Below are 25,464 nucleotides of genomic sequence, written 5' to 3'. Positions count from 1 at the left end.
CTGTTTCTACTTTGGGACTTCAATTTCCTCATCTATAGAATATAATACTATCTACTTTATATGCTTTTATGGATTAAATAAGACAGTATATGTCAACTGCTTGAAAATGTGTCTGACACACAGTACATCCAATAAAAAGTTTGCTATGATTGTTGTATTATAGTTATGTCTGGATGCCCCACTCCTACTATACTGCTATTTAACTGAGTTTGAAGGTCATGTTCCTTCACTTTCTTATTCACAGGACCTACTATAGTGACTCAATGAATGATTATTAAATGTTGAAAATGAATGAAAAATTTAGGAGAAAATTAAATATTATCCTTATTTAACAAACACATGCTAAGGAATTCCAACCAAAATCTCAACAGGGCTTCTGTGGAATTTTATAAAATAATTCTTAAATTTATATAACATAAAGAAAGATCAAAAACAGATAAAATACTTCTAATGAGGAAAATGAAGAAAGCAGAGGAATATACCCCATCAGATATCAAGAATAAATATAAAGCTACTGAAATTAAGAAAACATATTATTTATATAGAGATATAAACATTGAAAAAAAATAACAGAAAAGAGAGCCTGAGAGAGGTTTGTGCATTTGATGAACTATGATAGTTGTTGGAGGTGGCATTAAAAATCAGCCAGTGGGAAAACTGGGGGCTAACTAATAAATGGTGCTGGGGCAACTAATTATCAGTATGAAAAAAATAAAATTGGATCTCTACATCACACCATAAACAAAAATCAAAGGCATAAATATATAAAACAATTCTCTAAAATTTTTAGAACCATAAATATAAAACTTAATATATGCTAAAATTAAATATTTCTATTAATCAAATGGCACTCCTTAAAAGGGAAATTATGTTGGTAAACAAGGAGAAATTATTTGCAATCTATACAGGCATACCTTATTTTATTGTGTTTCACTATATTGCACTTTGCAGATACTGCTTTTATTTTTAAAAATTGAAGGTCTGTGGCAATGCTGTGTCCAGAAAGTCTACCAGTGCCATTTTTCCAGCAGCATGGGCTCACCTTGTGTCCTTCTGTCACATTTTGGTAATTCACACAGTAGTTCAAACTTTTAAATTACTATTATTTCTGCTACAGTAATCTGTGATCCGTGATAGTTGTTACTATTGTAATGGTGCCACAGACTGAGCCCATATAAGGTGAACTTAATTGATAAATGTTGTGTGTGTTCTAACAGCTCCATCAGCTGGCTTTCCCCATCTCCCGCCCTCTCCTCAGGCCTCCGTATTCTCTGAGACATATTAATATTGAAAGTAGGCCAATTCATAACCCTACAATGGCCTCTAAGTGCTCAAGTGAAAGGAAGAGTCATCTCTCATTTTAAATCAAAAGCTAGAAATAATTAAGCTTAGTGAAGAAGGCATGTCAAATGATGAGATAGCCTAAAGCTGGGCTTTTGTGGCAAACAGCCAAGTTCTGAATACAAAGGAAAAGTTCTTGATGAAAATTAAAAATGCTACTCCAGTGAACATTTAAATGATAACAAAGCAAGATAACCCTATTGCTGATACGGAGAAGTGTGAGTAGTCTAGGTAGACCAGACCACAACAAACCAGCTACAACATTCCCTTAGGCCAAAGCCTAATCCAGAACACAGCTTTACTCTCTTCAATCTTTTGAAGACTGAGAGGAGCTGCAGAAAAAAAGGTTGAAGCTAGCAGAGGTTGGTTCATGGGGTTTATGGAAAGAAGTCGTTTCTAGAATGTACAATTACAAATGAGGCAGCAAGCACTTATGCAGAAGCTGCAGCAAGTTATCCAGAAGATCTAGCTAAGATCACTGATAAATGTGGCTATGTGAAACAACACATTTTCAGTGTAGATGAACCGGGCTTCTTTTGGAAGATGTCATCCAGGACTTTCACAGTTAGAGAGAAGAAGTCAACATCTGCTTCAAAGCTTCAAAAGACAGGCTGAGTCTCCTGTTAGAGGTCAATGTATCCAGTGACTTTCAGTTGAAGCCAGTGATTATCTACTACTCTGAAAATCCTAGAGTGCTTAAGAATTATATTAAAACTACTCTGCCTGTGCTTTATAAATGGAGAAACAAAGCCAGGTGACAGCATATCTGTTCACAGCATGGTTTACAGAATATTTTAATCCCACTCTTGAGAGTGACTGCTCAGAAAAAAGTATGTCTTTCAAAGTATTACCACTCGTTAGTAAGGCACCTAATCACCCAAGAGTTCTGATGGAGATATAGAAGAATATGAATGTTGTTTCTACACCTGCTAACACAACATCCATTCTGCAGTCCATGTATCAAGTAGTAATCTCAACTTTCAAGTCCTACAATCTCAGAAACACACTTTACAAAGGCTATCGCTGCCACAGATAGTAATTCCTCTAATGGATTTGGTCAGGCAAAGTGAATTGAAATCCTGGAAAGGATTCACTGTTCTGAATGCCATTAAAAACATTTGTGATTCATGGGAGGAGGTCAGAATATCAACATTAACAGGAATTTGGAAGAAGCTGATTCCAGCCACTATAGATGACTTTGAAGGGTTCAAGAATTCAGTAGAAAAAAGAACTGCAGATGTGATGGAAACAGCAAGATAACTAGAAATAGAAGTGGAGCCTGAAAACGTGACTGAATTGCTGCAATCTCGTGATCAAACTTGAATGGATGAAGAGTTGCTTCTTATTGAGGAACAAAGAACATGGTTCCTTGAGGTGAAATCTACTTCTGGAGAAGATGTTCTGAACATTGTTGAAAAGACAACAAAGGATTTAGAATATTAAATCAACTTAGTTGATAAAGCAACAGCAGGGTTTGTGAGGACTGACTCCAATTTTCAAAGTTCTATTGTGGCTAAAGTGCTGTCAAACAGCATCACATGCTACAGATAAATCTTTTATGAAAGTAAGAATTGGCTGGGCACAGTGGCTCATGCGTGTAATTCCAGCACTTTGGGAGGCCAAGGTGAGTGCATCATCTGAGGTCAGGAGCTCGAGACCAGCCTGGCCAACATGGTGAAACCCCATCTCTACTAAAAAAATAAACAAACAAACAAAAAAACTACAAAAAATTAGCTGAGCGTGGTGGCATGCACCTGTAATCCCAACTACTCAGGAGGCTGAGGCAGGAGAACTGCTCGGACCCGGGAGGCAGAATTTGCAGTGAGCCAAGACTGTGCCACTGCCCTCTTGCCTAGGGGACAGAGTGAGACTCTGTCTCAAATAAATAAATAAATAAATGAAGGAAGAGTCAATTGATACAGCAAACTTTATTGTTGTCCTATTTTTAGAAATTACCACAGGCCAAGCCTTCAGCAAACACCACCCTGATTGGTCAGCAGCCATCGACATTGAGGTGAAACCCTTCACCAGCAAAAAAATCATGACTTGCTGAAGGCTCAAATGATTGTTAGCATTTTTAGCAATAATTACAGTATGTGTGTATATATATAATATACATACATTTATGTATAAATATATAATATATAAGATACCACATATTTTTATATCTATACATTTTTATATATGCAGCATTGAAACATATATGCTATTTCACACCTAATAGACTACAGTATAGTGTAAACAACGTTTCTATGCACTGAGAAACCCCAAAATGCTCGGTTGTACTGTGAGATTTGCTTTATTGTGGTGGTCTGGAACCAAACCTGCAATATCAAGGTATGCTTGTAAAACTGACAAATGAGTCGTGTCTAGAATATATGAAGAAATTCTAAAAATCAAGATGAGGACAAATGACCCACTAGAATTATGAGTAAAAGATTAAAACAGGTGTTCCACAGAGGAGGAAATACATACGGCGGTGCCCTCAGCCTCAGTAATCATGGGAGTGTAAATTAGGACCACAGTAAGAGGCAAAACCTGGCAAGAGTTAAGAAATCTGGGCTGGGAGAGGTGGCTCACGCCTGTAATCTCGCACTTTGGGAGGCCAAGGCGGGTGTATCACCTGAGGTTAGGAGTTTGAGACTAGCCTGGCCAACATGGTGAAACCCCATCTCTACTAAAAATACAAATTAGCCAGGTGTGGTGGCGGGCACCTGTAATCTCAGCTACTTGGAAGGCCAAGGCAGGAGAATCATTTGAACCCAAGAGGCGGAGGCTGCAGTGAGCTAAGATCACGCCATTGCACTCCAGCCTAGGGGACAAGAGTGAAACTCCATCTCAAAAAAAGAAAAAAAAGAAAGAAAGAGAAAGAAAGAAAGAAGGAAAGAAAGAAAAGAAAAGAAGGAAGGAAGGAAGGAGAAAAAGAAAGAAAGAAAGAGAAAGAAAAGAAGAAAGAAAGAAAGAAAAGAAAAGAAGGACGGAAGCAAGGAAAAAATAAAAAAAGAAAGAAAGAAAGAAAAAGAAAGAAAGGAAAGAAAGAAAGGAGAGAAAGAAAGAAAGATCTGACAATATAAAATGTTGCAGAGAAGGGGACCAATGGCAGCTCTTACAGACTGCCAGTGGAAGTGAAAGCCACTTTGGAAACCAATTTGGCATCATCTTATAAAATTTAACATTTACCCAATGACTACCTATATACCATTGATAAAGTCTCACACATGTATACCATGAGGCATGTAGAAGAATGTTTATAGCAATACTGTTCATAAGAGCAAAAAACTAAAAACAGCCCAAATATCCAATGGTAGGAAAATTGGTACATTGATTTTCTATTTAGACAATGAACTATCGTACAACAGTTTAAAATAAACTAATTCTACATGACATGGAAGACTCATAGAAATATAATATTGAATGTAAAAAGAAAGTCTCAGACCACTTAAAATTATAATTATCAAGCCCCAAAAAGTTGAACAATATATTGTTTAGAAATGTAGACAAACAAGATTATATTTTTAAGGTAAGAAGATGATAAAAATTTAAAAATTGAGATAGTATTCACTTCTGGCACCTAAGAGGCACGTGTGGGGAAATGCCAGTTAGTGGAAACACCGTTGGTTTCTGTGTGGCTTTATATTCTACCATTATGCATCAGTTTCCATATGTGTTACATATATTCTTTAATATCAAATATTATATAAAATTATAATTTAAAAAATTAAAGAATGAATGAACCAATCTCGTTGGTGGGATGCCAGGCAAGATACTATTATTTGTATCAAACAGAGCTTAATCTCCTGCTCAGGCTTGGGAGGGAAAAGCAACACATTCACCAGCATAATGGGGAATAGATAATTCTCTCTGGGAATGTCTTGGAGTGAGTAGATTTTCCCCAGGGAAAACCAGGCTTCATTTCAGGTATGGAAGTAGGAAAAATTGTTTTAAAAAATATTCAGAATACAGAGGAGCTCACTCAAAATTAAACAAGAAATTCACAAAAGTAATCAAACTTCTATTTAGATAAGGAATTATAACCACATGCGAAAGCCCAAATTACAGATGCAAAAAAAACATGCGTTTCCCTTGCTTCTGTATAGTTGTGATAATATGCTCTTCTCTTTAACCTGGTCTCCACTTGCTGATAAGGAAGTAAATATTTTATTAGATCATTTCTTTGCTAATTACAATTTTAAATCATTACAAACTTTAGTTGACAGTCCTACAGCTTATCAAATGAACTGTAATCAAATGCAGTAATTAATATACTTCTGCCAGAACTTCAGATCCAACGAAAGAATTGTGTAAATCAACTCACTTTTCTAAGCTTAAGTGTAGAAAGAATGTTCCCTATCAGCTAAGTTTCATGAGCTGGAGATACATTTATAAGTACAAAGGTACTAAAGTTTTAATATGAGGTGAAAATTGATATAGAATTTTTCCCACTAGAAACTTCCTAGGCTCTTTCTAATATGTCATATCAGGAAAAACAAATGATTGTCTTGCTTTGATGCTGTCATGAAATTGGCACTAGAAAGAAACGTGACTTTTAAAGTGATCTGGTCTCAGCAGCACCTAAATTCTCCTTGCTCTCATTCCCCTTGCCACATTGTAGCATCTTTAAAAGATCTCGTTCTTCCCTGTTATAGAACAACAATATTCCTCTAATGGTGATGCCCTGAAGCTCACTGTTTCCCTCATCATGAATTATTGAAGTCATGTGGCCTAAAAAAGTGCACACCGGGTAAGAAGCAGCCAAAGCTATGACAAGGTTTTCTTTTCAGAACTGGTTATTATGCTTAAAGCATGTGATTGAAAATCTAAGATAAGATAGGGTAAACTGAATGTTCACAGAAACCACTCCTGGTACAACACCATTAAAAGGGAAGACGTAGGAAGATCTAGTGCAATGCATGACTGAGCTGGCAAAAGGGAAGGGAGCTCCGAACAGAAAGTCCTTATCCCAGGAAGTAAGCAGGTGCACCAGAGCTGGGCTGTGTCTTGGAGCCTATGCCCAATCCTGGTGGCCGAGCTCCTGGATTGTAAGGGACCACCCCCCAGAAGAGAAGAGGCAAAACTGGAACCTGCACAGGCTAGAGATTAGATCAGAGCATAGACATATCTACTGGGGAGCAGCGGCTCCCTCGAGTTAGGCGGAAACACAGGGGTGGAGAAGCAAACTGGAGCCTCCCACGCCACTCGTGCCGTGTTACTGTTCAGTTGCGTGGTGGGCACATGGGGCATATTCTTTCCGTGACATTTTTTACTGTAATATGAAATAACTTTGCAGACGTCAAACCCATGTCAAAATATCAAAGGCAATTTCAATTCAGAAAACAATTTTTGTTGCACATAAAAAGCACAGCTGGGCCCGGCGCAGTGGCTCACGCCTATAATCCCAGCACTTTGGGAGGCCGCGGTGGGTGGATCACGAGGTGAAGAGATCGAGACCATCCTGGCTAACACGGTGAAACCCCGTCTCCACTAAAAATACAAAAAATTAGCCGGGTGTGGTACGGGCACCTGTGGTCCCAGCTACTCGGGAGGCTGAGGCAGGAGAATGGCGTGAACCTGGGAGGCGGAGCTTGCAGAGAGCGGAGCTCAGGCCACTGCACTCCAGCCTGGGCAAGAGAGCAAGACTCTTATCAAGAAAAAAAAAAAAAAAAGCACAGCTAATATGTTTTGTTTTGATTTTGAGACGGAGTCTCGCTCTGTCACCCAGGCTGGAGTGCAGTGGCCCCAGCTCTGCTCCCTGAAAGCTCCGCCTCCCGGGTTCACGCCATTCTCCTGCCTCAGCCTCCCGAGTAGCTGGGACTACAGGCACCACCACCACGCCCGTTAGAATATCTCTACATCTTATTTCAATGCAGGGGACATGCTTTAATGTCAATTTCATAATCATCCTCCTCCTGTGCCTCATCATTACTTGAAAAAAATCAGAGAAAATGCTGAGCCATGGCTTGTTGGATTAGCTACAGCTCCAGTGTCACTACACTCATTGTTTTGCTGTCAGTTTCTAACAGATGACCCTCTCATCATCAGGACTGGCTGGGAATAATCTGCAAGCTTTCAAAAATCAAGTTCGTATGTCCAATGCAAACAGTGATCGAAAGTTTTAATTTTCCAATCTTTGGAAAACAATTCCAATCCCAGCAATTTGGGAGGTCGAGGTAGGCGGATCATGAGGTCAGGAGTTCGAGACCAGCCTAGCCAACATGGTGAAACCCCGTCTCTACTAAAAATATAAAAAATTAGCCAGGCATGGTGGCGGATGCCTGTAGTTCCAGCTACTTGAGAGACTGAGGCAGGAGAATTGCTTGAGTCCAGGAGGCGGAGGTTGCAGTGAGCCAAGATCTCACCATTGCACTCCAGCCTGGGTGACAAGAGTGAAACTCCATCCAAAAAAAAAAAAAAAATCCAAAGTAAGAAATGCAAAATATTTTTAGCAATAGCCTCTTACCAGACTATGCGTTCAGCTTCCCAAAGGACAACTCTGAAAAGGCCAATATTCATTAGAATATCAGAAACCTTGTGGTATGTTTCTAAAGAATTGGTTTCAAGTTGTTATACCCAAATGGTGCTTTATTAATGCAAAATTGTCTCTGACAATCCACAAACTAGTTAGAGAAAATGCCAGCTATTAAAATATTAAAGTTAATTCTTTTTGAGTATTTGAAGAAAAAAAAACTTGCCTTTTGCAATTTTAATTAGATTCTTTTAAAATACAATCTGTAGCCTTGAGACCTAGCATCCCAGGGTATAATCTAAACTCAGAGTCGACCCCACTCCCCAGCAGCTGTATTCTTAAAGGAAGACCTCCATTCCAGTTTCACTGGCCTCTTAGTTCTTCCCAAACAGTATCAGGCATATTCCACCTCAGGACGTTTGTACCTGTTGTTCCTTTTGCCTCAATCACCCTTCAGTCTGGTACCCACAGGGCTCAATGGCTCACCCACTCGGCTCTTTAGCTCGTTTGCAAACTGTCTTTTTTCTGTGAGCCGTCCCTGCTATGCCGTTCACCACTGAACCCCTTCCTCCAGGATTCTCAATACCCCATTCCTTCTTTATTTCTCTGTACCAGTGGTCACATCTATATAATGTACTTTTGCATATGTTTTTCTTTTCTCTCTCTCTCACTGGAAGGTAAGCCGTGTGGGTGCAGGGATTTTGGGATTTTGGTCACACTGTGTGTTCATGTCCAGCCCCTAGGAAGTGCACCTGGCGTGTGTCGATCTGCACTAAATGTACTGGAATGAATGAGTGAAAGGAGGCTGCCTATGCCCACCTATTTCAAACAATTATAATGGGGAAGCTTACAGGTAAGAATCTTTGAAAGTGATCCCAGCCTTACAGTCACCTTGGTTATGAGGGTCCACCAGCACGGTGACAGCAGCATCCCCAGCCGCCCCCTGGCTTCCCAGCTGCGCTGCCCAATCAGAATTAGAGAGCAGGGCACACTTGCACAAAGAGTTTCTCCTTTTGCCCACTCTCTGAATCAAATAAGCATTATAGAAACATCCCTTATTCCTATCGATCTTGCCAAAACCACCCAAAGGATGTTTCAACACCAACTCTCCAAAGAAGGCTTTCTTCATACAGCTGTCTTTCTCAGGTTGCTTTCCACGTCTGTTTTTCTCTCCCCATGTAAAATGCTTAAGCCTTCAAGTTCTGTGCATTTCGTCTGATGAGAGATTTAATTACTGGTATTTTGAGTGGTGGATGTTCACTACAGGAACGATGAAAGGTGCCTGGAATCCTCACTGAGAGCTGTGAGCAGGCAGTGGTGATGATGGAAGTGAGCGGGACTGGGGGCTGCGTGCAGCAGCTCCCGTCACCCAGGCAGGAGACCCCAAGCCCACACAGCCATCCATCAGCTCAGAATCCCCCAAAGTATCAGGTGATTTCATTTTCAGCATGATCCTGTCTTAAAACGCTCAATGATAAAATCTTAGTGCAAACATTCAGCATTGAAAAGCCAATTGTTGTTACTATGTTTTTCCTCCTCTGTGTGCTACTTCTGAAGAAATAAGGTGGAATTGTTCAAACTGAAAATTATTTCCTTGTACTCTGACACCCATCCATAACTCAGTTTCATTGGCTGGCTCAACAGTAAAATGAATCTAATAGAAAAACCAACACTTTCTCCTTTAACACACTGGTTACTTGGCCGTGCTCCATCCAGCTATTAATCCAACACAATTTACCACATCATGGAAGCTGAGAGTGCACAGGTATTGGATGACAATCACACAGTGGCATGGAAACAAAATGATAATACTAACCAGCCGCTTCTCGGTTTCCAAATCAGACAGAAATGGTGAAAAAAAATAGCTTCCCTATTTATCTGCAGATCAGTGTGTGATGGTTACTGCCATTTTGTGCTGGGGGATTCAAAAGAAAATATAACATTTTTTCAGTTATTCAATAGTGCTAATTACTCAAACTCTAGATGCAAAACTAGCCTCCTACAGAAATCTCCTAGATCTACACAGACATGTCCATATCCCTGATGGATGGGGCTCATTTTATGTACGAATCTTGCTCATGACTTAGAGTGCACGGAAAATGCCATAGCCTCACTTTTAACTAAGTGCATGTAGAAGGGAACACACTGTACACAACGCTGCCCACACTTGAGGACTTCTCATTCCCCTCCAGTGGTTCCCATCATCTACATCACATCATCTGTACTTTCATTTTGTAATAGTCCCCTTTACATTCCTTCAATAATTTTCTTTACAAACCTACTTTTGTCTTCATTCCAAGTAATAAAAATCATCAGTTTTAGTCATTGTTTCATTTAGCAAGTATTTATTTGAGTATCTACTTTGTGACACACATTCTGGGGAGCTGGAAATATAGCTGTGAATAGGCCAGACGAAGGCCCTATCTCACAGAGGTTACATTTTAATGGAGAAGGGAGTCAAAAAACAAATAAATATATGACATTCCCACACACGTGAAGTTCCTCCACATTCTATCGTAAGGATCGCACACAGTGTTCAGGGACCCTTCCTTTGTGAGATGCTAGTTCAGTGCTTTGACCCTTCCTTTGTGAGATGCTAGTTCAGTGCTTTGAACCCAGGCTCTGGAACCAGATGCTTGGGTTTTACTCCCAGTTACTAGCTTATTGCCTGACAGAGCTTTTGCAAATTCCTTCACCTTTCAAAGCTTTGATGTCTTTGTCTAGATAAGCAGGATGCTGATAGTTCACTCATGGGGCTATTGTAAGGACTTAGTGGGACAATGTGTATGTAGTACTTAGCAGAGTACTTCGTAAATAATAACCAGTAACCATTGAGTAACTGTAAGCAATATAATTAATGGTGACACCCAGTTCTTCTCGCAATAATCACAAACAGCACTACATTAATCTTATAAATATATGTGTTAATTTTTAGTTACTGCTGTCCTTACCCCTAAGAAGAACCTATGTTTTTCTTTTTTATACTGGGCATTTAATAAACGGAATTCACATATTGAAATATTAACTGTTTTCCCATCTCAATCGGTGGTGGTATTGGTTCCCAAATAATTTTAGTGCTTCAGGTTGAAAGTTCCAGGAAGGTTTTTTTTCCTTTTGGTTTTTTTTTTTTTTTTTTGCTCTCACAGGTGAAATAACAGCTGGGAACTTACCAGAATTCTCCTCCTCAAAGAGTCTGCATGCAGTGGCATAAAACTAACACAGGTGCCCTAGCATGCTGACAAAGAATAAATAGAAGCACATGTTCTGAAAGGTCCATAAGACTTTGCTTCTTAGAATACTACTTATAAAACGTGGTCAGCTTTGTACTGCAAATTGGCTGACACCTAACATAGAGGCACCGCTGTTGGTGTCCGCGTGACCGTGCCACCTGGATTCCCTTATCTCGTTTATTATTATTAACCATTTCAAAAACACTTTGGAGACTTAAAGAAAGGGACAGATTGTGATCTCTGCTCAGAGTGTGGTCCTGACAGGAGGCCAAACGACTTTTTAAAGGTCCCTTTAGTGACATGGTATGTCTTAACTGATATTTTCCTTTTAAAAACAACTGTCCTTTTGGGGGGTGCCCAGAGAGGATATGAGGGATTACATTTGAATAGAAACTTTGGAACTTGCTTTCCTATGCCCCTTTTTTTTTTCAGGGAAGAAGTCCTCTTGGAATGTGGAAAAGAAATGAGTTTGAGCATACTAAATCCAAGTAACGCAACGCTGATCTCTCTCAGCCACAAGTCAACACAATAACAAAAGCCCCAATAATGTCAGACTCGCTGTCAGGAGACGGGCACAGTGACACGCTGTGCCTGCATGAGATGGATGGGTGGTCTGGAGGATGTGATCCTCCTATAAAAACCAGGGTATATAGACACACATGCTTATAAAAACTTCTCAGAGGAGGCCTTCCAAGGAATCTCTGTGCTGCCACCTCCAATTCCTCCAACTGCAACGGAAGAGATCTCTAACTTCCCAAACTTTCATGAAGAAATAGCAAGTACTGGGCTTCCCTGACTTGAGACTCACTTGACCAACCAAATCAATCACCATCCGAGGGCAGCCTCCCCAGCCAAATGCTGCATTTCCTTCTAGTCATTGGCATGCGGATGGCCCCACTTCATAGATTCTCCAACATGAAATTCCGTCAATTGAAATGTCATCAAAAGACAGAATTTCAGAGTCGAGCCGAGCCCAGTGAGTGGGTTACCAAGGTCAATGACAAAATCGTTCACTGCAGCCCAAATTTACCTGAGAGTTCTTGCAAAGTTCTCACTTAGGTTGACAATGTGTAGATCTGCAGAGTTAGGCCAAAGTTAACCTAGGCTTGTGGTAGTAAAAAATACTAGAGAAAGTCCAAGGACACAGTCTTTCCAACCTGGTCTCCTGAGTCTAAATGACACGCTGGTGTCAGAAATGCTTTGGGGAATTGGTAAAAGGCTAGATTTCTCTACCTGGACTCTTTCTTCTTCTACACTCTTATACTAACTGAATCAATCCACATATTAAAAATGTAATAAGTGCCCTATTTATGGATAATTTTACAGCTAAAACATATAAATAGCATGGTCAGACTATTTTAAGAAAGAGCCAAAACACATAGTAAATTAAAATTGATTTGCATGAAATGTTGCAGACATCCAGATGATATTAAAAAAAGGAAGCAAACTTTGTTTGAACTCTGTAGCTGTTAGATTAGATTATCCCCCTTTGTCTGTACTCTACTCCTGTTCCCAATTTAACACCTGTAAATTGGCATGGAAATTGTATATAAAATGTACATTTCATATTGCAAAGGTAGGAAGTTCAAACTGTGTGAGAGTCAGAATTTTATTAGAAATTTTTCAGCTCATGCCTTTCCCCAGCCTTGAAAATGTGGGCAATCCATTTTCTACTAATATCGTTTCTTTTTTGTGTCTCATAGTGTTTGGCAATAGTCAACAAAGGTGGTCAGGAGAGCCCAGTGGCATTGGTGGGACCATAAGCCATGGTGAAGAGATGCAACAGATTGAGTTTGGACTTAATAGTCTTCTAATTCACTATTTAAAATCAAGTTCTCACCCTTAGGAATTCTCCACATTTCTGTTGAACAAAGAGACAAATTGGAGCAGCCCCCTGGTAGCTCCAGTGATTCTGGACTCTTGAGATAAATGGTCGGCCAGGTCAGGGTAGGTGGAGTCTCCCAGACTGTGGTTTAAATGCCTCATTATATTAGCTTTCTTCTTTCCACAAATGCACTTGTTGATTCACTGTTAAAAGAATAGAAAAGCTAAGGTGCCAATCAGAGAAATTATTTCCCAGGGGCACTTATATACAGATCCTTCCAAAATATTTCAGGAACTGGGGTTTTCCAGCAGGAGTGGTGAGACTTTGAAATCATTCTTGCCAATGTGCCTTTGCTCTTTTCTACTTTCTTGCCTGATCTCTCTCTCTGTCGTTTGTTAAGATGCAAGAGTACAGAATCAGATTCCCACAAAGTGCAGAGACATGTTTTTCAGTGTTACAGGAAGCTAGCCAGGCAGAGCTGCAGCATGGGAGCCCTGCCTTAGAACGGGGCACTCCACCATCAATCAGGAGACTGGCTTCTGCCCATCTGCTCTTTAATCCTGTGTCTCAGACGGTGTGATAGAGGGATCACCCTGAGAGAAAGCTGTCACTGCAAGATTCCGGGATACACTGCCCTCATTGCATGCAATTAGCTATGACTTTAAATTGGTACCATGGTGAACAAGCATGTCTTAAGCATACATGCCAAGTATTACAAGCCATTTTTCAATGGCTTCAACTTCCTCAGCTCCAAAACCTTGGATCTCACTCCATCTCAGCATCTACTATTATGTTCTGTGTCTCCATTATATTAGATTTGCAGGAGGTTAATGAGAAGCACAGCACATAATTCACATGAAAAGGCTTTGAAACGTAAGTGTGAGGAAAAGTATTATTATTACTATTATGCAAAGTCCTTGCAGCAAAATTACATTATCGTTTTTCCAAATATATTGTGAACCTATTGCTGCGCTAGAGTTCGGATCTAGGCTTTCTTAAAACTCCATTTGTGAGGCTTGCACTTACTTCGTAAACTTCCTTGGGTATGAAAACACTTAAGTTTTCTTTTCTCCCAAATGCCCCAGGCAGTTGACAGGTGGATAATGACATCAACAGGCAGGTGGCCATCAAAGACTCAGGATAGGTGTGTTTTTGTGAGACCCCAGATGGTTGATTTCTGTATGATACCTCTCCATAAATGTGAATTTCCCATCTTTATTTCTTAATTTTAATAAATCATTATCTAACAAAACTTAACATTGAATCGTTATTTTAAAGATGACTTTTTAACATAACTCAAAGAGATGAAGGCAAAAATTCCAACTAATTTGTATCTTTTCCCCATTTTTCTGCCGTATGAACAACTTCCAGTTCAAGGCTCATTTTTCTCTGGCATTTGTCGCATCTGTTTGAGCTTCCCAATAGCATCTCTCATGATCAGCTCAACTCTGATTCGGCGGCTATAGAATGGTCAAAGGCTGTTCATGGCTTCAGCTATTCACCTGCAAGGTCTCTGGTGACCGAGTGTTGATTTACACCTCCACAGACGTGTGGTAGGAGAGAGGCAAGGAAGAAACTGACAAGGGGATCCTGCTGGAGAGTCCTCCGCTGTCCAGTTAAGAAGTGGTCATTTCCACTCCGTTCTTATGAGTTCCCACCACCTGTTAGTTCCTTCATTTTGCTAGGTAGCCCTAGGGGGCAGCCGGATTTCTGTATTAAGCTCATTTGTTTGTGCCTTTACTGTTGGCAAAAACCTGAACCCACAAACTACTTAACAAAGAAAAGTCTGAGCAAAATGTAGACAACTCTTAGGACAGGCCTTTACTATCATTTGATCACACCATCTATCAACTGATGCTAATCTTCAACTGACCGTCACCTGGTCTCCCAGGGAAGGTTCCGGTAATGCAGTATAGCTTTGGCATAACTTCAGAACAAGAAATCCCAGTGGATCGTAGCTATCTACTTATAAATTATAATTTTCCCCTATGTAGAAGAAAATATTCAAGACCTATATAATTCACATACTTAGAAAAGAAAACAACTTATTTTTTTCCCTCTCTCAAATTGCCTGGAGGTAAAAAAAAAATGCTAAACGGATAATATCTTTCAACACTGAATTGATTTCTCAGCTTAATTTAAGCAAAGAAATTATGTGCCAGATGGCATAATCAACATGTTCTGTTGAAAGATTGCAATTTTATTCTTATAAGAAAAAATAAGCGTTTTTCCACGTGGTCTACTCAGCAGGGAAGAAAGTTTATATATGCTGGCTCTAACAATGCCATCTTTGACGAGGAAAAAGACAATAGCTTTGAATGTATTAACTGATCTGTTTTGAAAGCAGAAATGGTACTTTGTTTTATTCTGCCAAAAGTATTACATAAGACCTATGGTAAGTAACTGGAAAAAGAACTATTAAAATGACTAGTCATGAATATAGTAAAATTTATCTTTGCACAGTTGGGCATTTTAAAGATTTTCTGAAGTGCATTTTATTTCTAATCGTGAAATAACTGTATTCATTCAATATCCTGAACCACAGTGCTATAAAACCTGAATATGCCCTTGGCTCCCTCCTCCCAGGGAGGTCATTAAAAGATTTGCCTATCTTGGGGGAGATGGGAACTGCCTGTTTTCACAACTCATTCCATTTTTATGTGACATCTCTATTCTCTACACTTCCATAAAGCACTTTGCTAAAAAACTCGGCCATGAGCTAAAGAGAAAAGCACGATGTTTATAAGAAGGAAGAGTCCAAACAGCATTTGAGCACTCAGAGCTGCAAGGAGGGATGAGGAAAGAGGATGAGGGAAGGGGAGAGAAGGGAGGAGGAGGGCAGAAGAGAGGAGAGGTAGCCACCAGATCACAGAGGAAGAAAGGCACAGGCAAAATAATTAGTGACCTTGCTTCTGAAAAATGAGCCCAGGCACGGTGGCTCATGCCTGTAATCCCAACACTTTGGGAGGCTGAAGCAGGAGGATTGCTTGAGGCCAGGAGTTTTGAGACCAGCCTGGGCAACATAATGAGATCTCATCTCTACAAAAATTTTTTTTTAAGTAGCCAGACACAGTGACACACACTGGTGGTCTCAGCTACTTGGAAGGCCGAAGTGGAAAGACTGCTTGAGCCCAGGAGGTTGAGGCTGCAGTGAGCCTAGATGGAACCATAGCACTCCAGCCTGAGCAACAGAGCAAGACCCTGTCTCAAAACAAAAGAAGAAGGAGAAGGCCGCCTTGCCTGTGACAGGTAAATTATAGATAGAAAATATGGGGATCTCTCTGACTACTTTCGAACAATTTTTGTTTTTTAAAGACAAGGTTTTGCTCTGTCACCCAGGCTGGAATGCAGTGGCATGATCATAGATCATGGGACTCACTGCAATCTCAACCTCCAGGTTTAAGTGATCCTCCCACCTCAGCCTCACAAGTAGCTGGTACTATAGGCCCATGCCACCATCCGGGGCTAATTTTCTTTTTTAACTTTTATTTTAGGTTCAGGAATACGTGTACAGGTTTGTTATATAGGTAAACCCATGTCACGAGGGTTTGTTGTACAGATTCAGGAATACGTGTACAGGTTTGTTATACAGGTAAACCCATGTCACGAGGGTTTGTTGTACAGATTATTTCATCATGCCAGTACTAAGCCTAATACCCAACAGTTATTTTTTCTGCTCCTCTCCCTCCTCTCACCCTCCACCCTCAAGTAGTCCCCAGTGTGTGTTGTTCTCCTCTTTGTGTCCATTGGTTCTCTTTATTCAGCTCTCACTTATCAGTGAGAACATGTAGTATTTGGTTTTCTGTTCCTGAATTAGTTTGTGAAGAATAATGACCTCCAGCTCCATCCATGTTCCTGCAAAGCATATGATTTCATCCTTTTTAACGGCTGCATAGTATTCCATGGTGTATATCTACCATATTTTTTTAATCCAGTCTGCCAGTCATGGGCATTTAGGTTGACTCCATGTCTTTGCTATTGTGAATAGTGATGCAATGAACACACATGCGCATGTCTTTATGACAGAACGATTTATATTCCTTTGGGTATATACCCAGTAATGAGACTGTTGGGTTAAAGAGTTCCATTTTTAGCTCTTTCAAGAATCCCCACACTGCTTTCCACAATAGCTGAACTAATTTACACTCCCACCAACAATGTATAAGCGTTTCCTTTTCTTTCCAACCTCACCAGCATGTTAGATTTTTACTTTTTTATAATAGCCATTCTGACTGGTGCGAGATGGTTTTGATTTGCATTTCTCTAATGATTAGTGATACTCAGATTTTTTTCATTTGCTGGTTGGCCACACGTATGTCTTCTTTCAAAAAGTGTCTGTTGATGTCCTTTGCCCACTTTTTAATGGGGTTGTTTTTTTTTCTTGCAAATTTTTTAAGTTCCTTACACACGCTAGATATTAGACCTTTGTCAAATTCATAGTTTGCAAAAATTTTCTCCCATTCTTTAGGTTGTCTGTTTACTCTGTTGATAGTTTCTTTTGCTGTGCAGAAGCTCTTTAGTTTAATTAGATCCCATTTGTCAATTTTTGCTTTTGTTGTAATTGCTTTTGGCATCTTCGTAATGAAATCTTTGCCAGTTCCTATGTCCTGAATGGTATTGCCTAGGTTGCCCTCAATATAATAAGAGCCATCTATGACAAACCCACAGCTAGTAGCATACTGAATGGGCACAAGCTGGAAGCGTTCCCCTTGAAAACTGGCACAAGGCAAGGATGTCCTCTCTCACCACTCCTATTCAACATAGTGTTGAAAGTCCTGGCCAGGGCAATCAGACAAGAGAAAGAAATAAAGGGCATCCTAATAGGAAGAAAGGAAGTCAAATTATTGCTGGTTTTAGACAACATGATTCTACATCTAGGAAACCCCACCATCTCAGCCCAAAAGCTCCTTCAGCTAATAAACAATTTCAGCAAAGTTTCAGTATACCAAATCAATGGACAAAAATCAGTAGCATTTCTGTACACCAACAACAACCAAGCTCAAAGCCAAATCAGGAAGGCAACACCATTCACAACTGCCACAAAAAGAATAAAATACTTAGGAACACAGCCAACCAGGGAGGTGAAAGATCCCTGCAATGAGAATGCAAAGCACTCTTCAGAGAAATCAGAGATGACACAAACAAACGGGGAAAAAGTCCATCCTCATGGAGAGGAAGATTCAGAAGCTACTGATCAGGAGTTTCAGTGGAAAGTGGGGTCTGAAGCCAAATTGCAGAAGTCTGAGGTGTATGTATGCAGTAAGTAAAGAGATGGCAGATAATGAATCTTCTTTAGAACACAGAGCAATTGTTTTCCCATTTTTTTTTTCATGGAAGGGAAAGCAAGTGTCTAATATATCATGACAGCCCCATGTTGTTCTCTAAACACTACTATGCATCTTGAATTTTCTTTGAATTTTGCACTCCACTTATTTTACATTTGGGAGACACTAAATACTGTGTGTCCTGGTTTTGCAAACTGAGAAAAGACTTGAGTGCAGGCAGAAAGGTCAGGGAAGAAAGAAAAGCCGTTAGGAAGGCATGGTTGGGCTGGGTTGCCACTATGGGCAACTGGAGCTGGGTCTCACTGAGAGCTTTGGAAGAACCCAGCAGGACACACTTCTGAGGATCATCCCTTGGAAGGGCTGGAAGGTGGGAAATATGTGCTGACATTCAGTGGGTGCTGACTCCTGCCTCCAAGGACCAAGAGTTGCTCCCAGGGGCATTAACTCCCTTGGCACCTCCACAATGGCTAACTGCTGGCTGAGAAGGTACTTCTGCTCTAGAGAAAGACCGTTGGTAAAGAAGCTGAGAGATTCCATGAGCCCTCAGGGGAAGGCATGCATGGGGACTGTCCACTACGCCGCAACAGAGGTGGCACAGTGCAGGGCACAGGCAGCACGCCAGTTCCACCCAAAACCTCCAACTTGGCTAATCCCGGAATCCCTGCTCCAGGAGGTGCCATGCTGACTTTGTGCTCTTTCATGTCCCCTGGCACATGGCAGGAGACACACACACACCTGTTTGAAAAGCATAAACTTAGAAGCTGCATATGTTGGATTCTTTAAAGAAACAGATATTCAAACAGGTGGAAAAAGCCTAGGCCAGGCGTGGTGGCTCACACCTGTAACCTCAGCACTTTGGGAGGCCGAGGTGGGCAGATCACGAGGTCAGGAGATGGAGACCATCCTGGCTAACACGGTGAAACCCTGTCTCTACTGAAAACACAAAAAATTAGCTGGGTGTGGTGGTGGGCGCCTGTAGTCCCAGCTACTCAGGAGGCTGAGACAGGAGAATGGCATGAACCTGGCAGGCGGAGCTTGCAGTGAGCTGAGATCGTGCCACTGCACTCCAGCCTGGGTGACAGAGCGAGACTCCATCTCAAAAAAAAAAAAAAAAGAAAAAGAAAAAGCCTAGACCTTGCAGAAACTGATTCAGTCGAAGCTCAGCTTCCAAGAGTCCAATATGAGAGAGGGAGTGGGCCAGGTGGACTTCATTTGGAGATGGAAAGGCAAAATATTGCCTCCAGCAGACATACGACATGGGGGCAGATGATCAGTTCTCCTACTGGTTCCTGCCTGCAATTGCAAAGCCAGGACCAAATCCACGCCTCCGAAAAGCGAATGGAGAAATGAATACTTCCATTGTAGGTATCACTGAGACAAATACTTTCTTTGCTAAAAAGTGTAAGTAGTTAATAATTCATACTTTAAACACTGTCATAGTGTTAATACAATAGCACAGGGAAATCAGTGAGAAGTGACTGCATACCCAGTTTCAAACAAACAGCTTGACTATTTCCATACCATCCTCTCTCCATGCCCATAGGTCCTATTCAGTTGACAGGCATTACACGTTTAAAGTGGCTCAAAGATCAGTGATGCCCTTAATGAGGGTTGTCTTTCCATGTGAAGACTAGCCATGTTCCCTCCCTCAGTCTAAACTGAACTCTGCAGCATCGGGCATGTCCTTTACTTCTTTCTGATGGAACTCATAATATTCTAAACCCTGTGGGACTCAGAACTTAGTTGTCACGTCAAGAACATCACCTGGAAACTTGTTAGAACACAGATTTTCTTCCACTCCCCAGGCTTTATGAATCAGAAACTCTGGGGATAGGGCCCAGAAATCCGTGTTTTTTCGAGCCCTCCAGCAGAGTCAAATGCAATGTAACATTTGAAACCCACTGCTCTAAATGAGACCCTAAGGAAGGACTCAGCCATGCTACCAAGGCAAGGTACTAGGCAACGGGGCAGGCACGAGAACACGTAGGGAAGGCCAAATCCTCATTCTCATGATCTTGCATTCTAGGGAGGGTGTTTGTGGGGACAGGTAGGAGATGGGCACCTGCTAACTTTCAATAAAAAACTGAGAAAGGCTGACCTTGGATCCTTGGAAAATGCATGAATGTTTCAGGCTTCAGATGGTACTAATTTAAGGATCTGGATTGAAAGCATGGAGTCCTTGTGGCTCTGAAAACCCCACAGGACAGCGGCTAAAATTCTAATTGTTAGGATAAGTTCTGTGGTTCTGAACTGACCTGTGGTTTCACAAGAGAAATACCCACAGCTGTAGAGGAAACCACGAAGATCTGGAAACTGCCTGCAGAGGTCAACAGAGCCATAATATTCTACAAATCATCCTAAGGAACCACAGAAAATCAACAAAAGGAAGAAAAATGCATTGCTTGGCTTGGAACTTATTGAATGTTTAAAATCAGGGAATGGACTGAGTAAGAAAGGAAAGACCTCGTTGGCTTCATTTTCATAGAGCAATGGTAGTTGGACTCTATATATTCATTTCCCACTAAGGCTGCTTGGTAACAGAATACCAAAGAGGAGTTTCTTTCAGAATATATCATTATTGCATTTTGCATTTTTATTTCATTTTTTCATCTCAAAAGACTTCAGGACCTTATATGCCTCTGCAAAAGCTTAACAATATTCATCTTTTTTGTTTAACAGATATGCTTTTACAAAAGAAATGTTCAAGTAAGGAGAAAACTTCAATCGTCTAACTTTAGCTTTTTGATCATTACCCTTAAATTCGCTGCCTAGGAAACAGCAACAAGTAAGTAATCATTGTTATGAAGCAAAACTGTTTACATTTGGTTTAAGGTCTGCCTCCTGAGGAAAGGGCTCTGGCGGTTCCTTTGCGTGGCTGGAAAGGCCTTTGCATGCGCCCTCTAGTGAGTGCTTGGAGCTCATAAGCAAAGGGTCATTGCCAAAGTCTACAGTGGAAATTGACGCTGATTTTTCAAATCCAAAAATTGGTCTATCGCTATTCTCCCCAAAAGGGACATTTTTCTAAATCTGCTACAAATATAGTGAAAAGTTGTTACTTTGTGGTAAATTTTTAGTGCAATATTTGAATAGTCATTACATTCATTAAATTATTCTTTAAAATTACAATTATAATGTTAGTACTTGCATTATACATCATGTTTATATAGTACCATTAAAGTCAAACGGCATTTAATATTCACAGCATAAAAGATAAAAGTATCATATAGTGATATTAGGAAGAAAAATCCTCCTGGTATCATCAGGAGAAAAATTTCTTCTAATGGAGAAAACCTCCATTCCCCAACTTTAGCTTTTTTAGCACCATCACGTGTGCTCCATGCCCCACCTCACCAGCTGCGGGAGAACGCAGCTCCTTCTGACAGGCCCCGTCTCCTGCACCACCAGTTGGAAGGCTTCATTCCTGGCAGCAGACAAGCAAGCCTTGCTCTAGCTCAGCATAAATAACTCCTTCTTTTACCCCACATCCCTTGGAGATTCCCTACCCCCACGTCTCTACTCTTCTCCACAAAACTTTCCACCTTCTGGCCTCACATTCTCTCTTGAACATGCCCTGGTGAAAGCAGTTTTCATCTTCATGGCTCAGCTAAAATGGCTCTTATCAAAAGCACCAACTACGTTTCCTCTGGCCAAATCCAGCGCCCCATCTGGGCCCTTTTCTTACTTCCTAAGTGGTATCTGTGAACACATTGGCCAATCTCCCTTTCTGTAACATCTAGTACTAACATCATGTGACACATAACAAAATTTTGGTCAATGACAGACTGCATCTATGATGGTGGGCCCATAAGATAATAAGATACCATATTTTTACTCTACCTTTCTATGTTAAGATACACAAACACCATTGTGTCACAACTGCACACGCTGTGCAGGTTTGTAGCCTAGGAGCAATAGGCTATACTAGAAGTGTCCAATCTTTTGGCTTCCCTGGGCCACACTGGAAGAAGAATTGTCTTGGGTCACACATAAAATACACTAACACTAATGATAGCTGGTGAGCTAAAAAAAAAAAATCGAAAAAAATGTAATGTGTTAAGAAAGTTCGCAAGTTTGTGTTGGGCTGCATTCGAAGCCATCCTGGGCCACAAGTGGCCTGCAGTCAGCAGGTTGGACAAGCTAGTGCTGTATCACGTTTGTGCAAGTTCACTCTTTGATGTTCACACAACGACAAAACCTGTAAATGATGAATTTCTCAGAGTGTGTCCCCATCGTTAAGTAATGCATGACTGTATCTGAAACTTACACAAGCTAAATTGTAGCTCTCGATCGGCACACCCAAACCTGCTTCTCTCAGTTCATGGCACCACCGTCCTCCTGGACACTTAATGCCCCTCTTTCACTCACAAACATATTCCACCTAATAGCAAATCCCAGCAGCTTAACTGCCAGAATAAACTCTGAGGCTTCCATCCCCTGCCGATTCCTACTGCCAACACCCCAGTGTGGCAGCAACACCTCCACCCTCAGCAGCTAGGACCACCTTAAAATAGAGATAAAATCTTATCATCTCCCAGTTCACAACCCCCCAGAGGCCACCAGTCTAATTAGGATACAACACACCTCCCATGGCCAACGAGATGCTCTATCTAGCGCTTCTCAGTCCACGACACCTGAAATCCCTCTGACCCTGCCTGTAGGCTCCATCCATCTTATCTACTTTTGCAGGAGAAGTTTCCTCTACATGGGATGTTATTCCCCTGCATGGCCAGCCCCCTCTCATCTTTCATATCCCAGGAGTCCTGTCACTTCCTCTGTCCACTTATCTGACCATGCTACTAGAAGCACCCCTTCCCACCATCCCACTGCCCCTTTCAGAATCTTCATAGCACCACCCCTCTCTATCCTAAATCATCTCATTGACTTATGCCTGTATTAAGTGTCTCCACCCACCAGGATAGAAGCTCAACAAAGTCAGAGATATATTTGTGCTTATTCAACATTATTGAGCAAATCAATGAATGAATAAATTCCACTTCCTGTGCCTGGCCAAGTGGCCAGCTCACTGCAGTGGCTGCTGGTGCTCACTCTTCCCAGCGTGTCTCTGGGTTTACAGCTTCTTTCTGTCTTTCAATACTCCTGTGGTGCTTAAGAACCTGCACCCTCAGTGAGCATCCTCTTCAAATTTTCTCCAGTTCTCCAACAGGTGAAGTGCCTTAAAGGGAAGCTCGGACTCCAGTGAATCCTATTCCTGGCTCTGGTCCTAAGACAGATGACTTGGAAAGAGTGTAGGGAGTGGGTTGATTAGGGCAGACATGAAACCAATATGAAGACTTTTCTAATGGTGCAGGAAGAAGGTAGTGAGCACCTGAATGAAGGCACTGACAGTGGGGTTGCTGGAGAGGGACGAGATTAAAGAGATGCCATGGAGGGAGCATCATTCAAATAGGTAAGTGAGGTTAAGTGTATTAGTCAGTTCCAGCTGCTGTGACCACGTACCAAAGACAGGCTGGCTTAAACAACACGTTTTTCAGTTCCAGAGGCTGCAAGTCAGAGATGGAGATAAAGATCGGCATGCCTGGCTTCTTCTGAGACCTCTCCTTGTCTTGCAGATGGCGCCCCTTTGCTGTGTCCTCCCATGGCCCTCATGCCTCTCTCTCTTCTTATAAGGATATCAGTCCTGTTGGATCAAGGCCCTACCCTTCCAATCTCATTTAACCTTGGTTACCTCCTTATAGGTCCCATCTCCACATACAGTCACATACTTCAACATGCGAATGTTGGAGAGACACATGTCTATAAAGGAAGGGACAGGTTAAGAAGCATTAGTGGGCCGGGCACGGTGACTCACGCCTGTAATCCCAGCATTTTGGGAGGCCAAGGTGGATCACCTGAGGTCAGGAGTTCGAGACCAGCCTGGCCAACATGGTGAAACCTCCCTCTCTATTAAAAATACAAAAAGTTAGTTGGGTGTAGTGTCAGGTGCCTGTAATCCCAGCTACTCAGGAGGCTGAGACAGGACAATCGCTTGAACCCGGGAGGCGGAGGTTGCAGCGAGCCGAGATCATGCCATTGCACTCCAGCCTGGGCAACAAGAGCGAAACTCCATCTCAAAACAAACAAACAAACAAACAAAAAAACAAGAAGCATTAGTGAGGATTTCCTAAATTACGTGATTTGTCTGATTGCTTTTCATTGCTACTACAGATGTCTTTATTGTGCACATTCATATTAAACACATAGGGTCATTTTAGAGGAAAACTTTCTCTTACCTGGAGATCATCATCTATAGATTGGTTTTAGGACACAAAATCTCTCCATTTCCAACTCACATCCACAAATCCGTTTGTGACAACTTGTGCACCATTCAGGTGAGTGTGCCAGTCAGTGTCACTAGTTTTAAGCAACAGAACCATCATTGCTGACTCCGATTCCTTCCTGACAGAATAGGGAGGGAACAAGAAAACCATGGGCCTTACAGCAGTGCCAACATGAAAATGAAGGGTTTGTAAAGCTCAAGCTTGCATGCATCCGGGCGGAGGCACCCTGGTGGCTGCCTTTCTAATACACCATCTGCACTTTCTCACCTGCCTGCTCTCCAGGCCCACTCCACAAATGCTTCTGACCTCACACAACACCGAAGCCTCTTGTACAAGTTGCAGCGTCCATGGCCAAGCCTCCAAACTTTACTGGACTTCGTGAGTTGGCCTTGCCTCTAAGCACTGTTTCTCTTAGAAAGTGAATACTTAATTCCCTCCAACATTGTCCACCCTTTCTTTTAACTCCCTTTGCTGACTCTTCCCCCTTTCCCCAAGCTCTCAATGTTCCTGATCTCTTTCAGGAGTCATGCTTTAAAGATCGCATCTCTATTTCTAGTTCCTTTTTCCCCGGGACCTTCAGATTCCTATGTCCAGCTCAACACCTCTGTGTATAAGTCTGATAAACATCTTAAACTGAACACTTCCGAAACAGAATTTCTAAGATTTTCCCCAAAATTCACTCCTCCTCCAGTCTTCTCCATCTCAGTAAATGGGACCAAATTCACCTAATTGCTTAATTCACCAATAATAATAATTACTAATACATATATTCTTATTGGAGGCCAGATTCTGTTCTAAACACGTGTGTGTGTGTGTGTGTGTGTGTCCCATGCACACTCACAATCCCCAGTCGAAGGAGATACTATGATCATCCCCATTTTACAGATGAGCACAGACAGGTTAAGTACCTTGCCCCAATTTACACAGCTAGTAAGGAGCAAAGACAGGACTTGAACAACACAGGCTCTTATCACCTCCTAACCCCAGGGTTAGGGTAAGTCTTTGCTTGTAAGCACTATGCAGTAATAGTTTATCTTTTTTC

General features: G+C 41.4%; 2 long non-coding RNA genes across 2 annotated transcripts in view; one reads left to right on the top strand and one right to left on the bottom strand.

The window, feature by feature from the left end:
* Positions 1-25,464, bottom strand: part of LOC131382167 (uncharacterized) — a 150,202-nt gene that overhangs the window by 103,004 nt on the left and 21,734 nt on the right. The gene's annotated exons all lie outside the window — the stretch shown is intronic.
* LOC131382168 (uncharacterized) lies at positions 5,982-12,183 on the top strand. The gene is made up of 3 exons (XR_009211416.1): positions 5,982-6,082; positions 8,541-8,657; positions 11,467-12,183. It is a non-coding gene; the product is annotated as an uncharacterized LOC131382168 (long non-coding RNA).

This window comes from Hylobates moloch, unplaced genomic scaffold (genome assembly GCF_009828535.3).
Source record: "Hylobates moloch isolate HMO894 unplaced genomic scaffold, HMol_V3 SCAFFOLD_20, whole genome shotgun sequence".
NCBI classification, from domain to species: Eukaryota; Metazoa; Chordata; class Mammalia; order Primates; family Hylobatidae; genus Hylobates; species Hylobates moloch.
The sequence above is the reverse complement of the archived record's forward strand: the minus strand, read 5'-3'. Positions and strand labels throughout refer to the sequence as shown.